We start from the raw sequence: 22,100 nt of genomic DNA on the forward strand, positions 1-22,100 counted from the left end.
TGGTCCTCTTTCACCTCCATCATCCTCAACATGGCCGTGGACTCCCACTGGATGACCAACTGGTAAAGGCTCAGCACCATGTGGCAGCTAGTTCAGCCATAGGAGGCCAGTAACAACAGGACGCCCTGTGCCAGGATCAGGATGCCCAATGGGAGAGGGTGAGGAGGGAGTTTGGTAGATAGTTGGGAGAGTAAGAGATACATGGCAGTCACTGGAATGACACAAGATTCAATGCTTTGAATTCCATCACAGGCAAGATTCTGATAGTCATGAACTCTGGTGCAGAAATAAGCAAATAACTCACCATGCGACAAACTGAACAACCTATATTTTCTGAGTGAGGTTGGATCTGCACCAGAGTTCAATCCCCACCACCGACAAAAATAGAAAGAAAGGAAAAAAAGAAAACATCCCTAATGGTGGGTCATCACAGGTGTCCTCTTTATAAAAGACGACATCTACATATCTAGAACTTTTGTAGTAGTCTCAAATTAGGGGAAAAAATTTCTACACACTGTTCACAGATCTTTCAAATTCCAATATTGTGAAGTTTTTGATCAAAGTAAGAGCAATTTTGTAATCAATATCCTAGATATAGAAACAGAAACAATGAACCTCTCCGTGATATCTATTTAAAAGCATGGCCTGAAATCTAAATCATTCAAGCTGAAATCATGACATATGATAATAGTCTTAACATATTAAAATTTTACCTTCAAGAATGTCAGTAATGCTGAGCGCCGATGGCTCATGCCTGTAATCCTAGCTACTCAGGAGGCTGAGATCTGAGGATCACAGTTCAAAGCCAGCTGGTCTGGAAAGTCAGTGAGAATCTTACCTCCAATAAAGCACTAGAAAACCGGGAGTGGTGCTGTGGCAGTAGAGCTCTCAGTAGAGCTGAGGGGTAGCTCCCAAGTCCTGAGTTCCAGCCCCAGGACCCTCCACACTCCCTCCCCCCCCCCCCCGTCCAAATGTCAATAATTTACATTTTCACCCTTAGGTAATAGCGAGTAAAAGGAAACCGCCTCCAAAGTTAGTGAAATATGGCAAACATAATAATTGTCTAACACAAACATCCTGCCTATGCTCTGTTCTAGAAATACCCAAGTTGAACTTTCACTGTCATAGTTTCCATTACATTCTGCTGAGATTTCAGAAGAAATAAAGGTCTCTCCATGACATTTCTTCCACATTATCACATCATTCCCATACTTTCCCAACATTTACCTTAAGAAAGATATGCTAATTTATCCAGGAACTGAAGACTGTATGTGGAACCAACATTTTCCATTTAACCAGATGGTTTGGGAAACTGCAGGACCTGATTTTGTGATTTTTATCATAGGGACACTGCAAAAAGCTCTGAGAATCCAGATTCCTCTGAAAAATGAAAAAAAAATACATTGGGGAAAAAAGGAATATATTGGGGAAAACAAAAATCGTGGTTGTTTTTCCCTTTAAGACCCATACAATACCTTAGTTATACCTATTAGGAGAATGAAGATTCAAAATAGGACAAATAATATTACTGTGGAAATCACCTTCTGATGTACCATCACTTCCTTTAGATATTTCTTACTTTTTACATTATGAAAATATTCATTCTTCTTAAATTATTATTGTTTGCGACAATTGGAATTGTTACCGTGTATTTTCTTCTGTGAGTATGCATCCATGGAGGGCTCATGATTTACCAGCATTCTTAATATTCAGTCAAGAAAAGGCCCATGATTTACTTGCTTTCATACATCTAAATCTGGTATATAATAATGTAAAATTAAGGACTCAATTTTTTCTTTCTTTCTTTTTAATTGTGAAAATACTGTATAGAGTGGTTACAATTACATGGGCAAGATAATGAATACATTTTTATCAAGCATTATTGCCTCCTCCTTTGTGTCCCTTCCCATCCACCCCTCTCACTCCTTCCCCTTGGCCAAAGTTGTAAGGTTCTTTCTTACTATTGTTTATAGCATATTTATAAGATTATTTGATTACTTTGTATGTCCCTCCCTCAGGGTATCACACCTGTTTTCACTGTATTGAAGTTGTGGAGGGAAAGGGAAAAAAAACAATTGTTTAAATAGGGATACTGGTGGACCCATTGCAAAAATGGGATGTACAAGATGCTATGGCCCTACTTCCCTAGAAAGTGTGATGTCTTCTGGTTTCATATAGGCACTAAGCATTCCCCTTTCATCTAGGGAAGTAGGGCTGACTTTTCTTCAGTTCGTTAAACAGTAGTGAGGATTATTGGTACATCACAGTAACCATGGTCCCACCTAGAAATTTCAATTGCACAACCTAGGAGTGAGATATCTTCCATCTTAGGTAGGAAGGGATACTGAACTTGTTTGGTGAATTCAGATAACTTTAGGAAACCTAACAGTTCCTTGACCTCATTTCCTTTTCCATTATCTTCTATATACATGTTATCTATTTGGCTCTTGGACAGGACTGGGACATTTCTCTCTTAATAGCTTTATCTTCTTTCTATCTCTGACATCCCAAGATGTATTTACTAACATTTTCCTTTCAAGCATTATTACCCCTCCTTGTTTTACCCCTAATATCCTTTCCCTGCAAACCTCCACAAGTCTTTGCTCCCCCACCCAAAGTTGAAATTTCATTTTCAACGTAGTGTCTTATAATTCTTATCATGAAAACGAGTTATTTACAATTTTGTCATTTCTTTTCCCCTCCCCAAATTAGGAATAATGTATATACAAGTTGCAGAATACTGAAATCAAATACAGTGACAACAGGAGATATTCCATGGGGGAAGAACATACAAAGAAACAAAATAAAATCACATATCCATTATAAATACCTTAAATAGATCAGCAAGTAAGATAAAATATCCTGTGTCCCTATCCTGAGGTCCATATCGCTTAGTATCAGCATATATCGTCATCTGCATATTGATTTTTACCGCTTGTGCTTATCCTAGTCATATACTAGTTATTGTGGATAAGGGAAATCATGGGACCTATGTCTCTCTGGATCTGATTTTTTATCACTTAAAATATTTTTTTTCCGTCTTTTGATTTCCGAAGAAGTGGACTGTGTCATTTTTTCTGACGGAGAACATAGATAGTAAATCACTAGAGAGCTAGATACCTAGATAGCTAGATATGTGTGTGTCTGCGAGTGTGTGTGTCTGTGTGTGTGTGTGTGCGTATATATATATATGTATATATATATATATATATATATATATATATCTCACATTTTCTTGATTAATTCATCTAATACATGTTATTTGGGTTGGTGGTTCCATATCTTAGCTATGGTGAATTATGCTACAATAAAGAGAGTTGGTGTGAATGCTTTAGAATAGCCTTATTTTTAATTATTGGGGAAAATGCCTAAAAGTTGGATTGCTGTGTCATAGGGAAGCTTTATGTGTAGTCTTTTGAGGAACCTACATATTGCTTTCCAAACTGGTTGAAAAAGTTTACAATCCCAACCGCAATACAGTAGTGTTCCTTTGGTCACTCACTTCCAGCATCTGTTAATATGAGATTTCTTTAAGATAGTATAGCCATTGTACCTGGGGTGAGGTAGAATTTTATTGTTGTTTCTTTTTGTCTTTTTTTCTATATTCTTTTAAATATATACTTCTTATTGAAACGATATTATACAGTGGGATTACAGTTACATAAACAAATAATAAGTCCATTTTGTATTGATCATTGTTAACCCTACTTTCTCCCCCACCATTCCTTCCCACCCCACACCCCCAACTTATTTTTTTTTGTTTTTAATATCTTTTATTTATTTTTTTTAATTTAATTTAATTTTATTTGTGAGCATACTGTACAGAGGGGTTACACTTACATGGGCAGGATAATGCGTACATTTCTTACCAAGCATTGCAGCCTCCTCCTTTGGTTTACCCTTCACATCCCTTCCAGCCTCCCCCCTCACCCCCAATCCCAATCCTTCTCCTTCCCCCCCTTCACCCCCCTCCCCGCAACGACGTTGTAAAGCTCATTTTGGACATGACAACTTGTACTTCTCATTGTTGCAACAGGTCCACCTGTATCCTTAAACAACTGGTTTTTCCCCATCTCCTCCACAAGTTATACTGACATCAAATATAGTGAAAGCAGGGGTTATACTGTGGGGGAGGGACATACAAAGCAAAAAAGAGATAATCTTATAAATGCGTTAGAAACACATGCATGGAAAAAAAAACATTAAAATACATATCTAAGGGTTCATTTTCCTGACATCTCATTATCTGACCTTTTCCGCTTGACTCATACATATACTAGATATTGCAAATAAGGGAAACCATGGGACCTATGTTTCTTTGGGCCTGGCTTACTTCACTTAATATAATTTTTTCCAAGCCTTTCCATTTCCTAACAAATGGGGCAATGTCATTCTTTCTGATGGAGGCATAGAATTCCATTGTGTATATATACCACATTTTCTTGATCCATTCATCTACTGAGGGGCATCTGGGTTGGTTCCATATCTTAGCTATGGTAAATAATGCTGCAATAAACATAGTTGTGCTGGTAGCTTTAGTGTGGTCTTGTTTGTAAACATTTGGGTAAATGCCCAAAAGTGGGATTGCTGGGTCATAGGGGAGTTCTATGTGAAGTCTTTTGAGGAACCTCCATACTGTTTTCCAAAGTGGTTGAACAAGTTTACATTCCCACCAACAATGAAGTAAGGTTCCCTTCTGTCCACATCCCCTCCAGCATCTGTTGTTGTTAGAGTTCTTGATTTTTGCCGTTCTAATTGGGGTGAGGTGATATCTCAATGTTGTTTTGATTTGCATTTCTTTTATGGCTAGGGATGTTGACCATTTCTTCATGTGTCTATTGGCCATCCTTCTTTCTTCTTCAGAGAAGCTTCTCTTTAAGTCTTTCGCCCACTTATTTATTGGGCAGTTGTTTTTTTGAGGATTTGTTGTTGGGGGGTTTAATTTTTTGAGCTCCAAGTATATTTTAGATATGAGATCTTTGTCCGTTGTATGGCTAGTAAAGATCTTCTCCCAATCCGTGGGCTTTCTATTGATCTTGCTAGCTATGTCATTTGCCCTGCAGAAGCTCTGCAACTTTATGCAATCCCATTTGTCCAACCTTTCTTTGATTTGTTGCCACACCCCCAACTTATTAAAATACTCCACCATTGTGGTTAGTCTTCTTCCATTTCCAGATCTTGGATCCATTTGAAGTTGGTACAGCGAGTTTTCTACAACTTTTTAACCAATATTTCCAGCAGCATTTACTGAAAAGGCTTGCTATCATTTTATTTTTAAGTTCCCTTATAGGATATAGGGTGATTGTAGGTCTGTGACATCAATTTTGTTCCATTGGTCCTCATATCAGTTCGTGTGCCTATACAAAGATATTTTGATTACGGTGGATTTGTAGTGGAGTTTGAAATTTGGTATTGGTTGAAAGAGTACTGCTCTTTCTATGAAGTATTGTTTGTGCTATTGTGGTTCATTTATTTTTCCAGACATATTTTTGGGATACTCATATTTCCTTGAATGATGAGGTTGTAATATTGATAGGTATCACATTTAATTTGTAAATAGCCATTTTCATGATGATAATCATCCCAATCCTGGAGCATGAAAAGTTTTCTACTTCTTTGGGCTTACATTTCCTTTTTTAGGTTTTTAAAGTTTTCATCATAAAAGCCTCTCTCTTCTCTGATTAACACCTAGGTATTTTGTTTTTTTGTCCCACACTTTTTATCTAAATATCAACTAATTCTCCTTTGTAAGTATTATTCCTATATATAAGCATTCTTTCCAGGGTCCATTCAGCTGCAATAAATATGTCTTTAATTATTATTATTGTCTTCAGTTTTTCAGTTTATTTCCTAGTGATAGCTAGGAAAAGTTGAGAACTGTTTCTTTCGGAAAGAAACAGGCTTCATTATTTGGGCTTTTGGAAAATGCTCGTGTTCATGAATGTTGCCTTCTAAAAATGATGCAAACACATCCCAAATATAAACCTTTCTAGCGCAAATTTTCTAATCCAAATTGATTCGGGTTTCGTTTGTAAGCTGTTTCTACATAAAACTTTCATGCCTATTCGTGGTCACCATTCTGACACGAAATTGACAACATTCTACTAAGGAGGATTTTTGTCTCTAAATGAGTATTTTTTTTTTTGTAGGACTGACTAACTTCAAAACAAGTTACTTTCACAAGTTATTAAATTTCTGTCCAGCTGTTCTTTGCTTCCTTGTATATATTCTTTGATCTTTGTATATATCTTCTTAATTCACACCATAAATTCATGTTGATTCAAACTAAGAGTAAAACAGGCCAGGCTTTCTAAAAACCAGTACTAATTAAATGAAAAGAGCAATAATGAAAGATTTTGCCAGAAGTATTTTTAAGTATATATCTCATATTTTCGGGGGAGATCCAGTCTTGGGGCCTGAACTCTGGGCCTGGGCACAATCACTCAGCTTTTCAGCTCAAAGCTAGGGCTCAATTACTTGAGCCACAGCACCACTTCCAGAGTTTTTCCTTTTGCTTATGTAGTGCTGAGGAATCAAACCCAAGACCTCATGCATGCAAGGAAAGTGCTCTACCACTGAGCCATCTTCCCAGCCCTATCTCATAATTTTATTACACAAATATTAATGTTACTCTCTAATGTAAAAACTAAACATAGAATATATAGAGACATAGCAGTGAAGGTGTGGGTTTATATATATATACACATATAGGCTTTTGCATTGACGTTATGTTTAATCAACAATTATAGAAATTTCTTACAAATATCCTTGAACACATATAAGAATAGCATAGTTTGTAAGTGACATTTATGTGGAAAATATGAGAGTCAATTAGGTATTAATGAAAACATGATATACTCATTAACCTTTCAATATTGGGAGTAAAATATGTACAGACATATAGAAGGTGTTTCCTAGTAAATGTCACTTCTAGTACTAGGTACAATGCCTATCATTTTTTGTAAGTACAATGCAATTTTATTTAAAAATCTCCAACCAATGCCTTCGGGGTTTATAATGAGGAATCTTGGGGAATGTGGAGAATTAAATATGGATTTTGGAGGTATGCATTACTCAGTAGCCAATTCCTTCATGAAATATGTAGTGTATTTGAACAAAAAATTGTAAAGTATTTGTTTTTAAAACAATAAGAACAGAATATTGTGGGCTTACAAATCTGCATGTTTGGAATTACAGTTTTAAGAATCATGTGGAACTGAAGCATTCCAATTTTGTTTTTCGTAGAACCACAGAACATGATTTGAAACGATTTTAACCAATCCAACATGGGAGAGAAAAACTAGAAGCCTGTGTAGACTTTAAATGGAAAATCTGGCAACATCTCTGAGCAATCCTAATAACATGGAGACTTAGGTACTGATAAAAGAAGGGGTAGTATGGCAGTGCTTGATATCTCATGAAATTAATCAGACAAATAAATAGAGTAGTAACCCTCTATGAAGTACATAAAAATATTCCCATCAGAAAGCTTTTCAGAAGCAATCATCAGATTTTGTAACTCTCTGTTTGGAGTGTGTTCATCATTCTTGTGATATAACAAAGACAGCTAAGTTAAGAATCAGTATCTCAGGAAAGTCAGTCCAATGCCTGCTTCAGTCAATTGAGTCAATGCCCAACTCCTTCTCCTAATGATGAGATGAACTGCAATCATTTCAAATGTATTCAAATTCAGTTCATTTGATCACTAGATGGAATTGTCCCGTAATTGGCAACTTAAATTTTTTTCTTCATTCACTTTTCTTTTGCTAAGCAAGCACTGTTTAGAATATCTTCCATTGTTTCCATTGGTGTACTACATTCAAGTTATTTTTGTTATCACTATTTTCCAAACAAGTCATAGATATAAATTTAGAAACAATTCAGCACATTGTTGAGATGGAGTTGAATTACATTGGTTTTCTGTATAGAATTTTCCTACTGATAGCAAGAATTAGAAATTATTAGTTCACATTATATTTGTTAGGAAAATATAACTTGATATGAGAGTGTGACTCATGAAGAAACAGCAAACAATCACTGAATTTGTATTCTAGTCAGTGAAAAAGTTGTGTTTATGGACATTTGGAATTTGTACGAAGAACATCAGTGAAAAGTTGCACACAAGGCTGTGAACGTGGCTCAGTGTAGACTGCTTTCCTTTGCCTGAGGCCCTGGGATCGATTTCTCAGCTCCACATAAACAAAAAGAAAAAAAGCCAGAAGTGGCGCTGTAGCTCAAGTGATAGAGCGCTAGCCTTGAGCTAAAGAGCTGAGGGACTGCGTCCAGGCCCAGAGTTCAGGCCCCATGACTGGACACTCCTCCCCGCCCCCCGCAAAAAAAAAAAGGTGCACACAGGCTGAACAACAGAAAATGATTTAATAAAACTTTTCCTTTCTGGGAATACTAGAATCAGAATGACAGTCTATTATCTGAATCACTGTCATAAATGGATACTCTCAAATCATGGTTTTCTGAAATAAACATCCATTAACTGATTGGCAATAGGGAATATTTGGACCCTCTAAATTCAAGAAATCCATTTATTTCTTAATGATTACACTGGCTTTCCATTCCTTGTATCGTGGTTTATGTATGAAAAAAAGTCTACCAGAGTCTGAAAATGTAGTCATTGTAATTGGTCTACCCACCACAAACAGTATTCCATTATCTGCCATAATGGAATATCAGAAATTATATTTTTCATAGTTTATGTGGGTCACTGTCTGGAAAGGTTGAAATATTCAATCTATTTATATTCACTCACCATTCTATTTTAAAAAGTCTTGTGAAACGTTTCTCCTTATATTGATTCAGTGAGATATCTATCGACTCTACAAAATTCAAAATGAGTACAAAATGCTTCAGTCTACCATTAGACTATCTTTGGAGGATTTCATTAAGTATTAGGATTGAATCAGCCACAAGAATTATACTCACTTTCAAAGATTTCTGCAAAGAGTGCATCCATTATTTTATAATATTGAAGAGGAAAAATAATGTTGTCTAAATATGCATATCAGCAGAAATAACCTATTTTTAACATTACCATAACTCCTGATCATCATCTGAACTCAAATATCTAACCTAAAAGCTAACTACAATTTTCCAACTTTCTTTTCCAATGTACAGCTTCTTACAATATTTCTGAAAAACCGGACCAATTAACAACTATTTATTCATGTGTAATATTGTCTAAAAATAAAGCATAATTTTAAAAAGAAGAATCTGTATAATTAGAGTTTATATGAACAATGAAAAACTTTATATGAAACTCAAGTAGTACTTAATGATTGCACTCATTTGTAAAATTTATTTTTAAATGGGTAAAACCTGGGATAGCCTTTGCTTATGGCACATCACTACTTTCCAAATGTGCTGGAAGTAGAGACCTTAGCATTTATTCTAATTCCATAATAGAATATTGTAATTTAACTTTGACTCAAGTAAAAAATGATTAAAATCATCAGTCTGAAAATCTTTTGAAAATGTGTTTTTTAAAACCCAACTTTGCATTGATCTAAAGAAAACTGATGTTGGATATTTGTGCTTGCCATAGTTCTTTCACTGGTAGAATGATAGAGGACATTCGTCGATTCACTTTCTTCTATATATTTCCTGCCTTTTTTGGCTTATTTTTAATCAATAAAGAATTTTCCTCTTTTCCTCATCACTTTACAAGGGAAATGGAAATCTCAAAGCATTGGCCATGATGACTCACATAAAATTAAGCATGAAAAATGTTATTTGAAAGGAGAATTTGAGCTATAAATATAGATCCTTAACTTTGAATTTTTATTATGATTTATTATGATTACGTTTTGAAATTCATTGTGTCATACTACAATGTATCCTTCACTGACTTTTTTGAATGCATTTACTCAATTATTGTTGAAACAAAGAGATTTGAACAAAAGTTAAGGTCTTTAATAATCAAAGAACAGGAAATAAAGGATATCAAAATCTATAAAATTATGTAAAATGAATGATCTTGCAATCTTCACCCTACTTACATGATGGTTATAATTGGGCAGGTAATAATTTTATATGAGGTAATTATGCCTGAGCAGCATAAACTGAATGCATTCCTTGAGGCAGGTTTTAACTCTTCGTAGTGGTCTGGTGCAGTAAGTTTCAAAATCCTGTTTGTGTCCTTTGTGTTCAGGAGTATTTGGAATGTAGCTTCTAAACCATCAAGAGAAATATGATAATTTATTTTCAAAAATAAGTATATGTTTTAAGTGCTAACAGTTGACCAACTGTTAGAAGTTGGGATAAAGTTTCATAGGTAAATTTCTCTTCATCTGAAGCATACTTGCTGGAGAACTTATATGCACTTATACATTGTTGTTCTTGTCAGGCCAGAAACACATAACATCCACATGAAAACAAAACTATGTGAGTAAATTTAATGTTAGCAGCATGAAACCTAGTTCCTGTGGAATGTCTTCTGAATAGTCTGTAACTCTCTGAGGACACTTACATTGGAAGACTTCCAAATAATTATGACTTTATTCCATGCAAAATTTAAGTAAATAAATAATTCAAAATATATTACAGGTAAAGAAAACTATCACTTATTTTTGAATAGCTAGTGAACATAAGACTATTTTGGGATTTCTTTCTCAAATGTGTTTATTCATGAAATAAGATCCCTTATTCAGACCAGTCAATGACTATTTGCTTATTGATAATTAAGCAGTTTTCCACCAATTAGGTGATTGAAATCCTTCCTGATTACCAAATGTGATTATTTTTTTCTTCCGTACTGCTTCCTGTATGCGAAATTCTCATTTTCCATTTTATATCCCATATAACTCTGAGTAAATATGGTTGCCTTATGGATTTCTATCTACATAGATGCTTCCTGAATGGTATCACTGATTATTGCAGAAGACGTATAAATCCTTTGCTGTTTTCACCAATCAAGGGCATTGCTATGGTCTCTTCTAGGTCCATGTTGAGAAACAATGTTGACATGAAGAAAATAGAAATTTTATCTTAGGACATAGTATCTATGTATAACTACTAAATTTATTTTAAGTCCTGTTTTAGAAAAGATTTCCCAGAATCACGTCTATATATATTTTGACCATAAATATCATTATTTTTTACAGAATTAATCCTGTACTATTAATTGATGCATATAAAGGAAATGCAGCCAGTTTCCCAGAATGTTCAGATGAATTTTACCACGAACTTTTTAATATAAAATTTATTTCAAAATGACATTTTGTGTACTCATTTTGGTAGAGCATTTCTACTTTTAGATCACAATTAATCAAGAACTCTAATAACAACAGATGCTGGAGGGGATGTGGACAGAAGGGAACCTTACTGCATTGTTGGTAGGAGTGTAAACTTGTTCAACCACTTTGGAAAGTAGTATGGAGGTTCCTCAAAAGACTCCACATGGAGCTTCCCTATGACCCAGCAATCCCACTTTTGGGCATTTACCCAAATGTTTACAAACAAGACAGATGCTGGAGGGGATGTGGACAGAAGGGAACCTTATTGCATTGTTGGTAGGAGTGTAAACTTGTTCAACCACTTTGGAAAGTTGTATGGAGGTTCCTCAAAAGACTCCACATGGAGCTTCCCTATGACCCAGCAGTCCCACTTTTGGGCATTTACCCAAATGTTTACAAACAAGACCACACTAAACCTACCAGCACGACTATGTTTATTGCAACATAATTTACTATAGCTAAGATACGGAACCAACCCAGATATCTGTCAGTATATGAATGGGTCAAGAAAATGTGGTATCTACACACAATGGAATTCTAGACCTCCATTCGAAAGAATGACATTACTCCATTTGTTAGGAAATGGAAAGGCTTGGAAAAACTTATATTAAGTGAAGTAAGGCAGGACCAAAAAAACATAGGTCCCATGGTTTACTTTATTTGCAATAATAGTATATGTCTGAGTCAAGCAGAAAAGGTCAGATAAGGTGATGTTAGGGAAACAAACAGGTTTATGATCACTTTTTTCCCTATGTTGGACTACTTCCAACCTGTAGGTTTTTCAGAGGAACAGCTATTGCTGTGTAGTGTCCTCTCAGGGGGTGTGTGTCAAAGCAATCATAGTTTAAAGTCTTCTGTCTCTGCTCCATGCCCACTAGCCATTGGTCTACTAAAACCTACAACCTATTGAATCATAGGAATGCTTTGTTTTATATATATATGTATATATATATATATGTATATATATATATATATACATATATATATACGTTCTCTATGAATCAGTCACCTGCATGAGTCTTCCTACTGATCTTATACTCCTAGTAAGAATAAAGTCTTATTTATAAGAATGACAAATCCTCTAGAAGAGGATTATTGTGAAGTAGCCAATAATCCTGACTTCATTTTACCTGAGGTCACACAGCCCCACTTCTGCATATGACAAGGCAAATGCTCACTTCCAGAATGAAACTGGAGGACAATTTTCCACTTTATCTTACTATCTATTTTTGTCCTACAATTCAGTCCATTACATAAGTATGAATACACAGGGAAAGAATACTATGAATAGATATTCCACAGTATTCCTCTTGACATCAAGTACTGATTCTTTGTAACTTCTTCTACCTAGATATAAGTGTTTTTTGTTTTTTTTTTTATTTTATTTTATTTGAAAACATACTGTACAGAGGGGTTACAATTACATGGGCAGGAAAATGCATACATTTCTTACCAAGCATTGCAGCCTCCTCCTTTGTTTACCCTTCACCTCCCTTCCCAGCCTCCCCCCCCCCCCTCACCCAATCATATCCCCCCTCCCTCCCCCCCACCGACATTGTAAAGCTGGTTTTGACATGACATTTTGTACTTCTCATTGTTGCAACAGGTCCACCTGAATCCTTAAACGACTTGTTTGTCCCCGTCTCCTCCACATGTTATACTGACATCAAATATAGTGAAAGCGGGGGTTACACTGTGGGGGAGGGACATACAAAGCAACAAAGAAATAATATTATAAATGCGTTAGAAACACATGCATGAATGAAACAAAAACATTAAAATACATATTGGAGGGTTCGTTTTCCTATCATCACATTCTCTGACTTTTTCCGCTTGACTCATACCTATACTAGATATTGCAAATAAGGGAAACCATGGGACCTATGTTTCTTTGGGCCTGGCTTACTTCACTTAATATAATTTTTTCCAAGCCTTTCCATTTCCTAACAAATGGGGCAATGTCATTCTTTCTGATGGAGGCATAGAATTCCATTGTGTATATATACCACATCTTCGTGATCCATTCATCTACTGAGGGGCATCTGGGTTGGTTCCATATCTTAGCTATGGTAAATAATGCTGCAATAAACATAGTTGTGCTGGTAGCTTTAGTGTGGCCTTGTTTGTGGTCATTTGGGTAAATGCCCAAAAGTGGGATTGCTGGGTCATTGGGGAGCTCTATATGGAGTCTTTTGAGGAACCTCCATACTGCTTTCCAAAGTGGCTGAACAAGTTTACATTCCCACCAACAATGAAGTAAGGTTCCTTTCTGTCCACATCCCCTCCAGCATCTGTTGTTGTTAGAGTTCTTGATTTTTGCTGTTCTAACTGGAGTGAGGTGATATCTCAATGTTGTTTTGATTTGCATTTCTTTTATGGCTAGGGATGTTGAACATTTCTTCATGTGTCTATTGGCCATCCTTCTTTCTTCTTCAGAGAAGCTTCTCTTTAGGTCTTTCGCCCACTTACTTATTGGGCAGTTGTTTCTTTGAGGATTTGTTGTTGGGTGGTTTAATTTTTTGAGTTCCAAGTATATTTTAGATATGAGACCCTTGTCCGTTGTATGGCTAGTAAAGATCTTCTCCCAATCCGTGGGCTTTCTATTGATCTTGCTAGCTATGTCATTTGCCCTGCAGAAGCTCTGCAACCTTATGCAATCCCATTTGTCCAACCTTTCTTTGATTTGTTGTGTTTCTGGGTCTCTATTCAGAAAATTTCGGCCTGAGCCGAGGAGACCCAGGGTTTCTCCTATTCCATCCTGTAATGTTTTCAGAGTGTCTGCTTTGAGTTCAAGGTCTTTGATCCATTTGGAGTTGATTCTGGTGCAGGGTGATATATAAGGATCTAGCTTTAGTTTTCTACATGTAGTTAACCAGTTTTGCCAGCACCATTTACTGAAGAGGCTGTCTGTCTTCCATTCTATTGTTTTAGCTCCCTTATCGAAGATTAGATGGCTATAGGTCTGTAGGTTCATTTCTGGGTTTTCAATTCTATTCCATTGGTCCTGAGGTCTGTTCTTATGCCAATACCAAGCTGTTTTGATTACTATGGCTTTATAGTAGAGTTTGAAAATTGGTATTGATATTCCTCCAGCAGTGTTCTTTCCGTTGAGGAGCGTTTTTGCTATTCGGGGTCTTTTATTGTTCCATATGAATTTTTGGATTGCCTCTTCTATTTCCTTGAAGAATGAGGGTGGAATTTTGATAGGTATTGCGTTGAATTTGTAGATAGCCTTGGGAAGTATTGCCATTTTCACAATGTTAATCTTTCCAATCCAGGAGCATGGGAGGTTTTGCCATTTTTTAAGTTCTGTGTTGATTTCCTTTTTCAAGATTTTAAAGTTTTCATCATAGAGGTCCTTCACTTCTTTAGTTAAGTTAATTCCTAGGTATTTTATTTTTTGTAGGGCTATTACAAATGGAGTTGCTTTCCTAATTTCAGCCACACTTTTCTCATTGTTGGCATACAGAAAAGCCATGGTTTTATGGGGGTTAATTTTATAACCTGCTACTTTGCCAAAGTTTTGAATCAGCTTAAGTAATTTGGGAGTGGAGTCTATGGTATTCTTTAAATACAAGATCATGTCATCTGCAAAGAGGGAGAGTTTTATTTCTTCTTTCCCTATTTGGATCCCCTTTATGTCTGCATCTTGTCTTATTGCTGTAGCTAGGCATTCTAACACTAGATTGAAGAGAAGTGGAGAGAGTGGGCATCCTTGTCTTGTTCCTGAGTTAAGAGGAAATGGCTTTAGTTTTTCACCATTGAGTATAATGCTGGCTGTAGGTTTGTCATATACAGCCTTTATTGTACTGAGGAATGTTCCATGGATTCCTAATTTTTCCAAAACCTTCATCATAAAGGGGTGTTGGATCTTGTCGAATGCTTTTTCTGCGTCTATTGAGATAACCATGTGGTTCTTATTCTTGCTCCTGTTGATGTGATGAATAATATTAATTGATTTGTGTATATTGAACCAGCTTTGCATCCCTGAAATGAATCCTGTTTGATCGTGGTGTATGATTTTTTGGATGAATTGTTGAAGTCGGTTGGCCAAATTTTTGTTGAGAAGTTTTGCATCAATGTTCATCAAAGAAATGGGTCTATAGTTCTCTTTCTTTGATGAGTCCCTGCCTGGTTTTGGGATGAGGGTTATGATGGCTTCATAGAATGTGTTCGGTAGTGAGCTTTCTCTTTCAATTTCATTGAAGAGTTGGAGGAGAATTGGTGTGAGCTCTGCTTTGAAGGCCTTGTAAAATTCCACTGTAAAACCATCTGGTCCTGGACTTTTCTTAGCTGGGAAGTCTCTTATTGCTGTTTCTATTTCAATGCTTGATATGGGCCTGTTAAGATAGTTTAACTCATCTTGGTTTAATTTTGGCATGTAAATATTTGCTAGGAAGAGGTCCATTTCTGTCAAGTTCTCAAACTTATTAGCATACAGTTTTGAGAAGTATTCCCTTATAATGTTCTGAATCTTGGTTGTTTCCGTGGTGATGTTTCCATTCTCATCTCTGAGTTTATTAATTTGGGTGTGTTCTCTTCTTTTTCTGATAAGATTTGCTAAGGGTCTGTCAATTTTGTTAAGTTTTTCGAAGAACCAACTCTTTGTTTTGTTGATTCTTTCTATAGTTTTTTTGGATTCTAATTCATTTAATTCTGATTTAATTTTGATTATTTCTTTCCGTCTACTGGATTGGGGTTTATCTTGCTGCTCTTTTTCAAGGAGGTTTAGATGCGTCATTAAATTGCTAGTTTCAGATCTCTCCAATTTGTTGATGTAGGAGCTCAGAGCTATAAACTTGCCTCTGAGTACTGCCTTTGCTGTGTCCCAGAGGAGCTGGTAATTTGTGTGTTCATTTTTGTTGAATAGCATGAACATTTGAATTTCCTTTCTAATCTCTTCCATGACCCACTCATGATTCAGCAGTGTGTTGTTCAGCCTCCATGTGATACCGGACTTTCTTTGGTGGCTTTTGGTGTTGAGTTCTAATTTTATTCCCTTGTGGTCAGAGAGAATGCAAGGTATAACTTCAATGTTTCTGAATTTAGACAAGTTTGCTTTGTGGCCTAAAATGTGGTCTATTTTAGAAAACGTTCCATGTGCTGCTGAGAAAAACGTGTATTCTGATGCTGCTGGGTGAAATGTTCGGTAAATGTCTGTTAAGTCTAGTTGATCTATGCAGCTGTTTAGATCTGTGGTTTCTCTGTTGAGTTTTTGCCGAGTTGATCTATCTAGTGGGGAGAGTGGTGTGTTAAAATCCCCAACATTTAATGTCTTTGGATCTATATGGGATTTGAGGGAAAGTAGTGTTTCTTTGATAAATTTGGGTGCTCCATTGTTTGGTGAATAGATATTTAGAATTGTAATATCCTCCTGAAGGAGAGATCCTTTAATTAGTATGTAGTGACCTTCTTTATCTCTTTTCACGAATTTTAGTTTGAAGTCTATTTTATCTGATATTAGGATTGCAACTCCCGCCTGTTTATGCGGTCCGTTTGCTTGGTAGATTTTGTTCCAGCCTTTAACATTGAAAATGTGTTTGTTTTTACGGGCAAGATGTGACTCCTGCAGGCAGCAGATAGAAGGGTCTTGTTTTTTAATCCAACTAGACAGTCTATGTCGCTTAATTGGAGAGTTCAGTCCGTTAACATTAAGAGATAGGACTGAGAGGTATTTGGGAGTTCCTGCCATGTTATCTACCTTCTTGGGGGCTGCGAAAACTGGGTTCTTCCTATGGTTCTTGGATTCTCAGTTTGGGTGCAGTTTCTTGGCCTTTATTGCGGTCTTGTTGGTTTTCTATGTGTAGGACATCTTTAAGAATCTTTTGTAGGGCTGGTTTGGTGGAGATGTATTGTTTCAATTTTTCTTTGCTATGGAAGGTTTTTATTTGGCCTTCGGTTATGAAGGAGAGTTTAGCTGGGTACAGTATTCTTGGTTGATAGTTGTTTGTTTTTAGGGCATGGCATACATCGTTCCAGGCTCTTCTTGCTTTGATTGTCTCTGCTGAGAAATCTGAGGTGATTCTAATTGGTTTCCCTTTATAAGTGATTACCCTTTTCTCTCTGACAGCTTTAAGGATCTCTTCCTTGTTCTGAGTTGATCCTGTGTGGATTATAATGTGGCGGTGGGATGTCCTATTCTGGTCTGGTCTATTCGGGGTTCTAAAGGCTTCTTGTATCTGGACAGGCCTATCTTTTTGCATGTTTGGGAAGTTCTCTGCTAGGATCCTGTTAAACAGATTTCCTAGACCATTAACTGCTGTTTCTAGGTGCTCCTCTACACCCATTATCCTTAGATTAGGCCTTCTGATGGTGTCTTCCAAGTGTTGGATAGATCTATCATATTTCTTGGACTTGTCTTGGATGGTTGTATGTTCTTTCTCTATAATATCTAGGCTGTCTTCAATCCCTGATATTCGATCTTCTGCATGGTCTAACCTGCTGTCAAGACTCTCTACTTTGTTTTTTATCTCTTTTCCTTCTAGTTGGTCAGCTTTGATGGCTTCAAGTTCTTTGTTGAAGCTCTGTTTTAGGTCTTGTATGAATTTCTTTACTTCCTTAATTTGGTGTTCAGTGTTTGTCCTCAAATCCCTTAGTTGATTGGTTATGGTTTCTTTGGGCTCCCATTCCTTCTGTTGGGTTCCATTCAGCATTCCCTTTGTGGTCTCCCTGACTTCCTTCAGCTCTTTGTTAATGGATTCCATGAATGCCTTTAGTGATCTTTGTGTGTTCTCTACCTGGTCTCTCAATTCCTGTATTACTCTTTGATTAGCTTCCTCCCGTTCGTGGGATTCCTGCAGATCTCTTTGAGTGTTCTCAGCCTGCTCACGCCATTCCTTCCTTTCTCTTTGAGTATTCTCAAGTTGTTCACGCAAATCCTGTATCAGTTTTTGAGTAGCTTCCTCACGCTTATGATATTCCTGTATAAACTTCTGGGATGCCTCCTCTCTCTCCCTGTCACGCTCATACAGAGTCCTTTGTACGTTGTCAAACTTTTCATTTATCATGTTTGCCAGCAGTGTTTGTAGAGCTGTTTGGGAACTTTCCTCTGGATTATTCATTATCTGTTCTAACCCCTGATTATCAAGATTGGGAATTGAGATACCCGAATTTGCCATTTTTCTTGTGTTTTTCCGGCTTACTCTGCCCATTTGAGATGAAGATAGCACCAGTTTTGTGCTAGAACACTATCTTAAGGCAACCATCAACCAAAGTTTGCATTTGTACAGTCAATAGTCTACAGATACAATCTAGTTCAACAGATACATCTATTCGACATCAAACAACTATATGTTAAAGGACTTCGAACCGCAGAGAAGAATTTGGAAAACCAGAAATTATTAGGGTTAGGGAGAGATGTGGGTAAAAAATAGGAATAGATTGGTGTGGGGAGGCACAGGGAGAGTTAACTATGTCCTAATCACAGTGCAGGAAATAGGTTGGGTAGGATGCAAGTAGAGAGAGAGAGAGAAAGAAGAAAGGGAAAGGGGAATGAAAAGAGACCAGAAAAAAAAATAGAAACGTAAAAATTAATGTTATTTTAGAGATTAAAAGACCATCTATTTATAGAGGAATATGAATATGTTTAGAGAAAGGGAGGGACATAGAGGAGATGTGGAAAACTTAAAAAAATGCTTAAAATATTATTTAGGTATAAAGAGGTAGTACTGCTATTAATGAATTTAAGTCTCAGAGGTTTTGAATTGAGTAATAAGTTTGTGGGTTAAGTGTGTACACAATGTGGGGTAGGGTCTACTGGTTAACTATGGGTTTATCTGAGGATGTGCAGGACAAGAGTTAAGTCACATAAAGAAGAACAAAGAGGAAAAGATGGAAAGGATAGGAAAGTGAGAAGAAAAGATCAGAAGTTCAGTAGAGCTAGACAAAAAACAAAAAGATAATTAAGAATGAAAGAAAAAGAGAAAGAAGACAAGAAAAGAAAGGAAAACACACATTCACGTATTCCTAAAATAAAAATTATAAGAGGAGAAATGAAAAAAAAAAAAAGTTAATGGAAAACAATTATTTTTTCAGAAGAGGCAAAAATTAAAGATTAATAAAAGTTTTAGAAAAGCAAAAAAAAATTTTTTATATATATAAGGTAACAAAAAACGAAGAAAAAAAAACAATAAAAAAGAAAAGAAGAAGAAGAAAAAAAAAAAAAAAGGTCTTTGATTTTTTTTGGGGGGGGGGGAGGGGTGGGAAGAGTCCTGTATCTCCCTTTTGTCTGTAACCAGAGTGTGGTTGGAGTCTCTGGTCAGCTTGAGGTCCTGTGGCTTGATTGGTTTCTTAAGTCAGTTTGTTGGAACAGGCAGAAAAATGCTCTGCTTTACCCAAGATTTTGAGATTCCCCCTCCCAGGTTAGTTTACTGGGAGGGTGATCTGCTTTGAGAATCACAAAAGAGGGGGATGCAGTGGTGAGGCTAGGTTCTGGGTAGAGTTGAGGCCTTTCAACAAACAGTAGCTTTTCCCTGGGGCTATTTTGTGAAAAAAACTCACAGCACCCAGCCTGGAGCCATTCTCAGGGTTTCTGTTTTTCAATTGATTGTGGTGGCTGCTAGAGGGAGGGGCAGCCTCTGGCTCTGGTTACCCGGTGAGGAGAGCCACTCCAATGGCTGGCGCCTGAGCTGGGTGACTTTTCCCTGGATGGAACTGAGTCTGTGAGGTCACTTCGCCGTTAAGTTCTTGTGACCTGCTAAATGACTCGTTTTATTCCAAGGCCTGAGCTGGAGCTAGCCGCTCCTCCGAGCTTTGTCGGTATCCAAGATGGATACCACTCCCCCCCAGGGGGAGTGGTGGCCTTCCCTCCTCTGCTCTCTGGGAAGGAGTGAGGAAGTGGGGCTACTCACGCCGAGTCTTGGATCCTGGGTCGTCTCTGGTCTGCAAAGTGTAGGATGAAGTTGTCAGCTCCTTGTCGGTTCTTGCTGGTGTTGAGTAGAATCCGCTCGCCCGCTGCGTCTGGCTCCTTAGTCCTGGACTCTCTGTGTGAGCGCTCAGGTATGGCCGCGGCTGCGGTCGCCGCTGCGACCCTGCCGCCGCAGCAGCAGCTGCTGGCAGACGCTCAGATGTGTCTGCTTGGCTTCCCCTCTCTTGGCTAACTCTCTGTCCTGTGATGGCACACTTGGTGTGATTCTCTGGCTTGGGACTGTTCACTGGAACTCTGAAACTGTTTTCTATGCAAGAGCTTGTTCAGATTCCAGCTTCTCCTCCGCCATCTTCCCGGAACCCCTCGATATAAGTGTTTTTGCTAACGTCCAAGCAGCCACAATAAATCATGTCATTCTTCCTAGACATCAGCACACTTTTTATGGTCTATGTAATAAATCAGTCTTTTATTTTCCTGGTCGTGGGGCCTGAACCCTGGGTCCTGGCACTGTTTGTCATCTCTTCAGCTCAAGGCTATTGCTCTACTACTTGCGCCACAGTATAACTTCTTGCTTTTCCTGCTTAGGTCGTGTCAAAAAATCCAACTAAGGGCGTCATGCGTACAAGGCAAGCACTCTACCACTGAATCACCTTTCCAGCTCCTAAATCAATCTTTAATTTTTATTATCTTCATTACTTTACTATTTATAATTTCTTAGTGATAGCTATGAAAAAGTTGAAAATGGTATTTTTGAGAAAGAAACAGGCTGAACCATGTGGGCATTAGGATAATTCCGTGGTTATTAATGATGCCTATTGAATATTGATACAAGCACATCGCAAAAATAAATGTTACTAGTATAAATTTACTAATGCAAATAAATTCACGTTATGTAAGTAGGCTGTTTCTACATAAAAATTTCATGTATATCCTCTTTCTCCATTCTGACACCATGTTGATATCGGAGTTGTATGGAGTTTACCTCAGAATGACAGTGCTTGTTTTCATAGACGGGAAGTTGTATTCTAGACAATGACATTGAAGGATTTATGAATATTTGCAATTTGTACTCAGGACATTCAGCCCAAATGTGCACACAGGCTTAGTGATGGAAAATTATTTGATGAAACTTTTCTTTTGTGGTAGTACTAGGGTCAATGATAGGGAACTATCTGAATCTCTCCCAAAATGGATTTTCACCAATCACAGTTTTCTGAAGTAAATATCCATGAATTGATTGGCAATAGAAAATTATAGTTGCTCAAAAATCTAGTAGTTCATATATTTCTCACCAATTATCCTCAATTTCAATTTCTTGTCCATTTGTTTTGTGCATGGACAACAGCCTAGCCCAAGGTCAGAAAATACAGTCATCCATACTTTCTCTACTCACCACATACAGGCGTCAATTTTCCAGGCATGACCTCTTGTGGGAAAATGTAAAAGAAAGGCTTTGTTCTTTTATTGGTGTTGGTCATTGTCTGAAATGGAAGAAATACTCTATCTCTTTATATTGTCACATATTTCCAATTTAATATACCATGCGATAAGTTTTTCCTTACAATGATTCTTTGTGGCTTCTATACTCTTTACATCATCCAGAATGCATAGAAATCATTTAGGTTTAACCCTATTAACTTCTTGTCTAGGATTTCATGTAATTATTAGTGTTGATTTAATCGAAAAATCGTACTCACGTTCAAATATTTCTGCCAAGATTGCACCCATTATATCATAGAGCTCAATAGGAAAAATACCACTGTCTAATATGCACATAACCAGAAATACTGATTTCAAAACAACCATATCTGTTGATCACCTTCTGAGTTGACATGGCTAATTCATATAAGTATAGTCCCCCAACTTGTTTACACAACTTAAATCTTCGTAAAATGTACTTGAAATAACAGTACAATTAGCAGCTGCAGTGACTACAGTGCATTATTTATTCATGTGCAATACAGGCTAAAATGAATTGCATTTTCAGA

The sequence above is a fragment of the Dipodomys spectabilis genome, unplaced genomic scaffold, assembly GCF_019054845.1.
Source record: "Dipodomys spectabilis isolate Male_0828 unplaced genomic scaffold, ASM1905484v1 ptg000244l, whole genome shotgun sequence".
NCBI classification, from domain to species: domain Eukaryota; kingdom Metazoa; phylum Chordata; class Mammalia; order Rodentia; family Heteromyidae; genus Dipodomys; species Dipodomys spectabilis.